This window comes from Papio anubis, unplaced genomic scaffold (genome assembly GCF_008728515.1).
Source record: "Papio anubis isolate 15944 unplaced genomic scaffold, Panubis1.0 scaffold215, whole genome shotgun sequence".
NCBI lineage: Eukaryota > Metazoa > Chordata > Mammalia > Primates > Cercopithecidae > Papio > Papio anubis.
In genome coordinates this window covers 32,046-40,098 of record NW_022162187.1, presented here as the reverse complement: position 1 = coordinate 40,098, position 8,053 = coordinate 32,046, and the positions used below count along the sequence as shown (strand labels likewise).

The 8,053-nt window shown below is 39.8% G+C and overlaps 1 pseudogene; it reads right to left on the bottom strand.

Annotated features, from left to right (window-relative positions):
- Positions 1-1,609: 1,609 nt before the first annotated feature.
- On the bottom strand, positions 1,610-7,802 carry LOC101016576 (annotated as a pseudogene).
- Between the last annotated feature and the right edge of the window lie 251 nt (positions 7,803-8,053).

The following is an 8,053-nucleotide window of genomic DNA, read 5'->3' as shown; positions in this document are numbered from 1 at the left end:
TTTGCTAGCACTGTTTTTGGGGAATCTGAGAAGGGATATATTGGATCCCATTGAAGCCTATAGTAACAAAGGAAATATCTTCATATAAAAACTAGAAAGAAGCTTTCTCAGAAACTGCTGAGAGACGTGTTAATTCATCTCACAGCATTGCACAATTCTTTTTATGGATCAGTCTGTTAGCACTGTTTTTCGGGAATCTGAGAAAAGATATTTTGGATTGCCTTGAAGCCTATGGTGACAAAGGAAATATCCTCAGATAAATACTAGAAATAATCCTTCTGAGAAATTTCTCTGTGATTTGTGATTTCATCTCACACAGTTACACCTTTCTTTTCATGTTGCCATTTGCTAACACTGCTTTCGTGGAATCGGCAAAGGGATATTTGTGGGCGTGTTGAGGCCTATAGTTAAAAAGGAAATATTCTCATAGGAAAACTTTCCTGAGGTAACTGGAATGCACAACTGTAGCTGGAAGCTAGTGCAATAGACAATTACTTCAGTCTCATCTCATCCACATAACTGATTCCCTTTATCATTTGAAGGTTTGGCCAAAGAGAGGAAATAGTAGGAGAGGGACTCATTTGCTGACAACACCACATAATTTTCCCAGTAAAGAGTAGTACAAGGTCTAGTAAACTCAAAATCCAACCTGATCTTGTTACTTATAAGCCCCTTATCTCCCACCTTCCCATCAAGACATTCTAAAGTTGAAAGCAGAGTTGAGACTCTAATTGGCATTTTCTCCAGAATAGGACAATAAATCGGTTAATTACCTTTTATTCCTTCTGATCAAGGGTTTTCCCACTACATTAGCAACTATTCACTGCTAATCTGGTTTCTCAGAGGCCTCCTAAAACTGATCTCTAGGCAGTTTACAACCCATTAACTCCCTCTCCCAAACTGAAAACTGTCTTTCTCTAAAATTGAAAAGAACCTTATTTCACCATACAAAGGAAACAAGTCAATGAACAACACACACACACACACACACACACACACACACACACACCTCTTCTTCATGATCTTTTCCATCATTACCTAATTTCCAAATTGGCCTTGATATTTCTGATTGCTCTCTTTTTCCCTTTCCACTTCTGCCTCATGAGCAATGAGAAATATCTTAAGCCTTGCTACTGAGAGATACATCACCTCATATCTATTACTATTTTTTACTTAGGAACTTGCCAAAGCAGCAGGATTATTCACTGAAATATGTTTACGTTTTCTTGGAGTTTTAATGTAAAACCTATTTCCACAGCAAATTTTGTCATTTTACATTCATTAGGGAAAAACCTGGCAGGGAAAAATTTAAGAAAAAAAAAAGTATTACCTTTTAAAAATTCAGTGTTTTTTAGAAAAGTATTAACCACAGGTGCGTTAAAAAACTGTACTCTCTAATGCTTCTTTAAAAGTAACAATATTTAAAATAAAGTCTTAGATAATTAAGCCATTTCAAAATATTTTCATGGTGGAACTTCCAAATATGGAAAACTGGTCCTTACACAGGTTAATGTTAAAACGAATGCATTTCAGTATTTTGAAGATGAAATTGGTAGATCTATACCTTGTTTTTTGTTTCTATATCCAGCGATATAAGAGCATCTATTTTTCATTGTGAATAAGCGTAGTGTAGAGCAGTATTTCACACATCTGAAATATCTGGATCAGTGCCATATTCTAGCAACATTAATGCACATTCATCTTCCTGGCATTGTACGGCCTGTCAGTATTAGACCAAAAACAAATTATAAGTCCTCAGAATTCAAAATAACATTTCACAGCTTTCACCAACTAGTTATATTTAAATGAGAAAACTCATGTTTATGTTATCTATTGAAATCAAACCCATCTCACGCTGATATAGTTGACTTCTGCATACCTTGATCAGAGCTGTCCTCTTTTTGTTGTCAAGGTCGATTCACGTTGACATCATCTGTCCAGCAGGAGTTTTACTATTTCTGAATTCCCATTGGCAGAGGCCAGATGTAGAGCAGTCCTATGAGAGTGAGAAGACTTTTTAGGAAATTGTAGTGCACTATCTACAGCTACATCAATGATTCATGCAATTGCAAACACAGAATAGCCTGCTATTACTCTGCCTTCAAAACAAACTTAATTTTCCTTTGAAGAAAGCACACTACTTATTACCTCATGACTCACTGTATGAATGAAAGAGCAGCCTATTTGAATAGGAAGAGCAGAGCCCTTGGATGGCATTCAACTTGGGCTGGAATCCTACTTGAAGCTCTGATGCTTCCCAGCTGTTGCTTACCCTTTTTGGGTCTCAATTTCCTCATCAATAAAATGGGAAAGAAAAGAGTCGATTTCTCAGAGGAAACCACAGTAATGCTTAAATAAGACTCTACACGAAAGATATAGAATAGTTCCTAACACAAATAACAGCTCAGTAATTGTAAGATATTATAATTTTTACTAATACCACTAAAGACAACATTTGAATTAAGTGAGATGATACAATTATACCTACACTTTCAGGTATGTTTTAAAGATTACAGGTAACATTGTAATTTGGTGATTCTTAGATGATCATTGTCTCCATGTTTTACCGTTTCTTACACTGAAATACCACTTATAATTCATGATTTACTATAACCATAACTGGCAGCATTTAAGTAATTCTCTTATTGAGACATAAAATAATGGGGCATCATACAGTCCCTGGTGCCTTACATTAAGTAGAATATGTTATAATGTATCAGTCCTGGGGCAGTTCCAGTCAGATGACTAGCATTTAGATAAATTTTAGTTCTTAAAAGAACTATGGAATAAGAGGGCTGAGGTGAAAACAAAAACAAATTTGTAAAATAATCTATTTCTTACTTTGGTTTTCAAAAAACTTTAAGCCAAAGAAAACTTGAAATTCAAATGAATAGCATGGGCTCATTTTTTTTCAATACTTAGATTTATACAATGTATGTACATCAGATATTTCCAATCATTCATATTAGGATTTAAGACTGTTATAAATTTTCTCTTTTTAAAATGGATTTATGAAACTATTTGTGGAGCTTTTTTCAACGTTTACATTCAGGGGTACAGGTGCAGGATGTGCAGGTTTGTTACATAGGTAAACGTGTGCCAAGGGGGTTGGTTGTACAGATTATTTCATTACCCAGGTGTTAAGCCCAGTACCCATTAGTTCTATTTCCTGCTTCTTTCCCTCCTCCCACCTTCCACACTCTGATAGGCCCCAGTGTATGTTGCTTCCCTCTAGGTGTCTGTGCATTCCCATCCTTTAGTTCCCACCTATAAGTGAGACCATGCGGTATTTGGTTTTCTGTTCCTATGTAAGTTTGCTAAGGATAATGGCCTTCAACACCATCCATGTCCCTGCAAAGGACATGCTCTCGTTCTTTCTTTTATGCCTGAATAGTATTCCATGCTGTTTATGTACCACATTTTAGTTCTTAAAAGTACTAAAACAGTCTGTACCCATTTTCAAAAGGGCAGTTAAGGGTTATCTTTTACTATTTTCTACCTTCAGAAATGCTTTTGTTTGAAAGGAGGGAGGAAAAGCTTCAATTGAGATTAAGTCCTAATGCCCCAATTTTAAATCTCTCAGCTTGCTCAGGCCCAGCAGGTAAACATGAAGTTTTCAAAGATGGAAGGATCCTGAGAGATGGTAGAATATGCCTGCCACATAATAGGTGTCTGGCTTATGTTTGATGACTAAACGGATTGAAAGAATGGATAAACACAGCTTGGGAGTTCAATATTTTTAAAGAAAACTCCTGTTGAGTAGAGCAATACATTTGCAATAGTAATGATCATTTATATTTGCTATTTTAGTTTTCATAAATATATAACTAAACTAAAATAATTAATCCACACTTTTTACACATGTTAACCTATATATAATGAAAAGATAATTATATAATAAAATGTATATACAATAAAATCTACAGGAACAGGTAAACAGAATCCCTCTACTTCTGAAGAGGGTAAAAGTTCACAGAAGATAGCCATCCACAGGAATAAAAATAAATAATAGAATGTGAGAAATTATTTGTATCTATGCAAGCAGCATATTCCTTCTCTTCCCAAGGATTATTTCATTACTAGTGAAACTTAACTAAAACTTTTCAGATGTTCATTGCAGAAATCACAGATAAGAGAAAGGGAAAAACTTCACTTACAAATCCCCAGAAATAAGTTTGATTATGTTTTCTACATATTTTCAGCTAACACAAGAGCAGATTCTGTTTGTGTATATGTATAACAAACTGATTTTTTTCTCACTTGATATAGCAAAGTACATCTTTGCATGACAACATATCTCTGTATCTACTGACACCCTCAATGGTTACATATTATTCCATCCTATGGATGCACTGAAATTTGTTCATAAAATCTTTATGTGAGCTCTTCTCAATACACTGCTATTTTAAGCAATACTAAGAAAAACATATGTGTCTATTTCATATAGATATTTCAGTATATGGGAATTGATGGGTAAAAGGCACATATAGTTTTAAAACATGATTCTTACCACCAAATTGTCTATTTGAAAAGTTGCAGCAACTTAAACTTTCAACAACAGTGTAAGTACCACTGTTCTTTACCCTCACAAACTTTGTGGATAGAAAACAATATTTCACTCCGTTTTTACTTGTTTTATTTTTTTGAGATGGAATCTGACTCTATCACCCAGGCTGGAATGCATTGGCTCAATCTTGGCTCACTGCAACCTCTGCCTCCCTGGTTCAAGCAATTCTCCAGCCTTGGCCTCCTGAGTAGCTGAGATTACAGGTGCATGCCACCATGCCTGGCTAATTCTTTGTATTTTTAGTAGAGACATGTTTTCATCATGATGGCGAGGCTAGTCTCAAACTCCTGATCTCGCGATCCACCTGCCTTGGCCTCCCAAAATGCTGGCATTACAGATGTGAGCCACCACAGCCAGCCTTTCATTTCTCTTCTAACTTAAATAGAAAACAGTATTTCATTCATCTTCTAACTTAAATTCCTTCTCTTACCAGGAACACTACGTTTTCCTATGTGCACAGGTCACTGGTACATATGCAAAAAAGTACCTTGCCCAAGTTTAAATTGAGCTTATTTTATTATATCTGCATATATATGCTTGGTTCAGTGGCTCAGGCTTCTAATCTCAGCACTTTGGGAGGCCAAGGTGGGTGGATCACAAGGACAGGAATTCAAGACCAGCCTGGCCAAGATGGTGAAATGCTGTCTCTATTAAAAATACAAAAAATTAGCCAGGAGTGGTGGTGGGCGCCTGTAATCCCAGCTACTCTGTAGGCTGAGGTAGAGAACTGCTTGAACCTGGGAGGCAGAAGTTGTAGTGAGCCGACATTGTGCCACTACACTCCAGCCTGGACAACAGAGTGAGACTCTGTCTCAGAAAAATAAATAAATAAATAAATAGTTGCATATATAAATAGGCTTTTGTGTTTTCTTCTGGTACTTTTCTCCTTTTGTATATTTAAAATTTTTAATCAATACTCCAGGAACTTATTTTTGGGACATAAAAATCTAGCTGGTTTTCTTCAAACAGCATGAATTATTCAGCATTGATGAATAATTCATCTTGTTTACCAATATGAAACATCGCCACTATCAAGTGATAAATTCCTACATGTATTTGGGTACTTCTGGATTTCCTGTTCTGTTCTATTTATTGATGTCTTTTCAGCTGTTAGTGAACAATTTGTAGAAATAGCACATGCACATTTTGACATCTGGAAAAGCAAGTCTTTTTCCATTCTGTTGCACAAAATTAATTTATCACAATAATAAAATGCAGCATGTGCAATTTAAAAACGCTAAAACTTTGCTATTTTTATTTGGCTTACATAAAAGTGATAAACACAGAAAAAGCTCACATGTCCAGAAAAACGAATCTTCCTATTCAAGGACATGAACCATACTTCCCATTTCAGTTTCCTTTTACAGTTCCTCAGTAAAGAACATATTTACGTAAGGTACATCAACATAAAACCCATGTTGGATTTTATTTGAAAAATATTTAGCCCAGAAGTTGATACATTATGGGACTTAGTTCTAAATATACACCTTTCTATAATGTATAGGACATTGTTTTAAAATGTGTACATTAAAAATAATCTGTTGCATTGACTTAATTTTGTGAGTTAAATCACTTTAAAACAGTCTATTAGTGTTCTATAAGAGAAATTATAATTGGATTGGAAATCAGCTAAAGTTTTGTTTTTGTGTTGCTGTTCATAAAGGGCCTGTGCCCTGTCCTCTCTGAGGTTTCCACACCCAGGGAAGTGTGAGGTCTGTGGAGGCAAGAAAGCCAGTCTCCCCATTCTCCCACCAGGAGGGTATGTCTCCATCATCCCTTCACATCCTGGCCTTCTCCCAGCCCAGGCCAGGTTACCTCATTTGCTTGTCCCTCTTGTTCACGTCAGTGCCCTTGAGCATGATGATATCCTTTCTGGGGGCTTTTCCCCATCAAGCAGCTCTGTGTAGCTTGTCCAGATCTTCTTGACGGACGTGGTACCTGGGCTCCATGAAGGTGCTGTCATGGTAGTCTTCCCAAGCGCCCACGTCGCTCTTGCCACTCCCGCTGTAGCAGGGGAAGCAGTGGCAGCACCACTTGCCCATCTTGTTCCTGAGACCAAATGGCTTCTTCATAGAGGAGGCAGCAGGCATTGAACAAACCTCAGCCACCATCTGCTTTTAACAGCCAGGGGAGGCTGGTAGTAGCGAGCAGATCACGTCTACCAACCAGTTTCAACAACTAGCAGGAAACTCTGGGTTTCCAATCTGCTCTAAGAGAAAGGTCAATCCCAATCAAAACCTGCCAACCTCAGCTGGGGAGCCCAGTCCACCCCACCCAGGGAAAACCCACACCCACCCAGAGAGACCCTATGCCCACCTCAGAAAAGGCCAAGCCCCCGACCCCCAAGGAAACACCCAGCCCAGTCAAGGGAATGCCAAACCCAGCAAAGAAAACATCAAGCCCAGCAAAGGAATGCAGGGGAGGAAATGCCAATCCAAGCAAGAAACTCCAGGCAAAGCAACTAAGGCCAAGCCAAGCTATCAACGCCAAGCCAAGCTAGGAAGGCAAAGCCAAGCCTAGCCCAGGACACTAGTAGTGGTGCTATTGTGGGTGAACGCCACTGCAGCTCAGAGCTCGGGATGGCAGAGCTGGATGCAAATGGCCTCAAAATCACTGAGCACAAGACGCCCAGGGAGCCTAGGGCCTGCCTCAGGTGCCTTCGACACCTGCTCCTCCTTGGTCTGCACCCTGAACACAGGACCATCAGCGACTGGGCTCTCAGGGCCACAGAATCGGGGCTGGGCGGCCAGCTTCTGCTCTGGTGACCCCTGCCTGGTGCTCAAGCCAGGGTCAACAGCTGTGAGGCTTCTGGCCCGGGGTGCTTCGCTTCACTGGCATGCAGTAGGGTTGAGGTGCAGGCCGCTGTCTCCAGCCCTACAAGAGGAGTTATGAAGGAGCACGTACCACCGATGGGGAGATGCAAGAAAGCAACCCCCATGTGCACATCCTGGGAACAGGACACTGCCAGCGCCAGCGAGCCAGACCGGTACCTCCTGGCAGCCTCTGAGCTGGACCCGGGGACGGGCACCTCGATCCTCCTGCTGGGACCCTCCAGCTGTGCAGGCTTATGCAGCCAGGCTCCAGGCTGCTTCACCCATACGGCAGGTGCTTTGATGTGGAGGAAAAATGAATTCTGGCTGGTCGCGGAGGCTGACGCCTGTAATCCTAGCACTTTGGGAAGCTGAGGTGGGCGGATCACGAGGTAAGGAGATCAAGACCACCCTGACTAACACGATGAAACTTCGTCTGTACTAAAAATACAAAAAATTAGCCAGGCGTGGTGGTGGGCACCTGTACTCCCACTTACTTGTGAGACTGAGGCAGGAGAATGGTGTGAACCCAGGAGGCAGAGCTTGCAGTGAGCTGAAATCGTACCACCGCACTCCAGCCTGGGCGACAGAGCAAGACTCCATCTCAAAAAAAAAAAAAAAAAAAAAAAAAGAAAAGAAAAGAAAAAGAAAAAGAAAGGGGAGAGAGAGAGAGAGA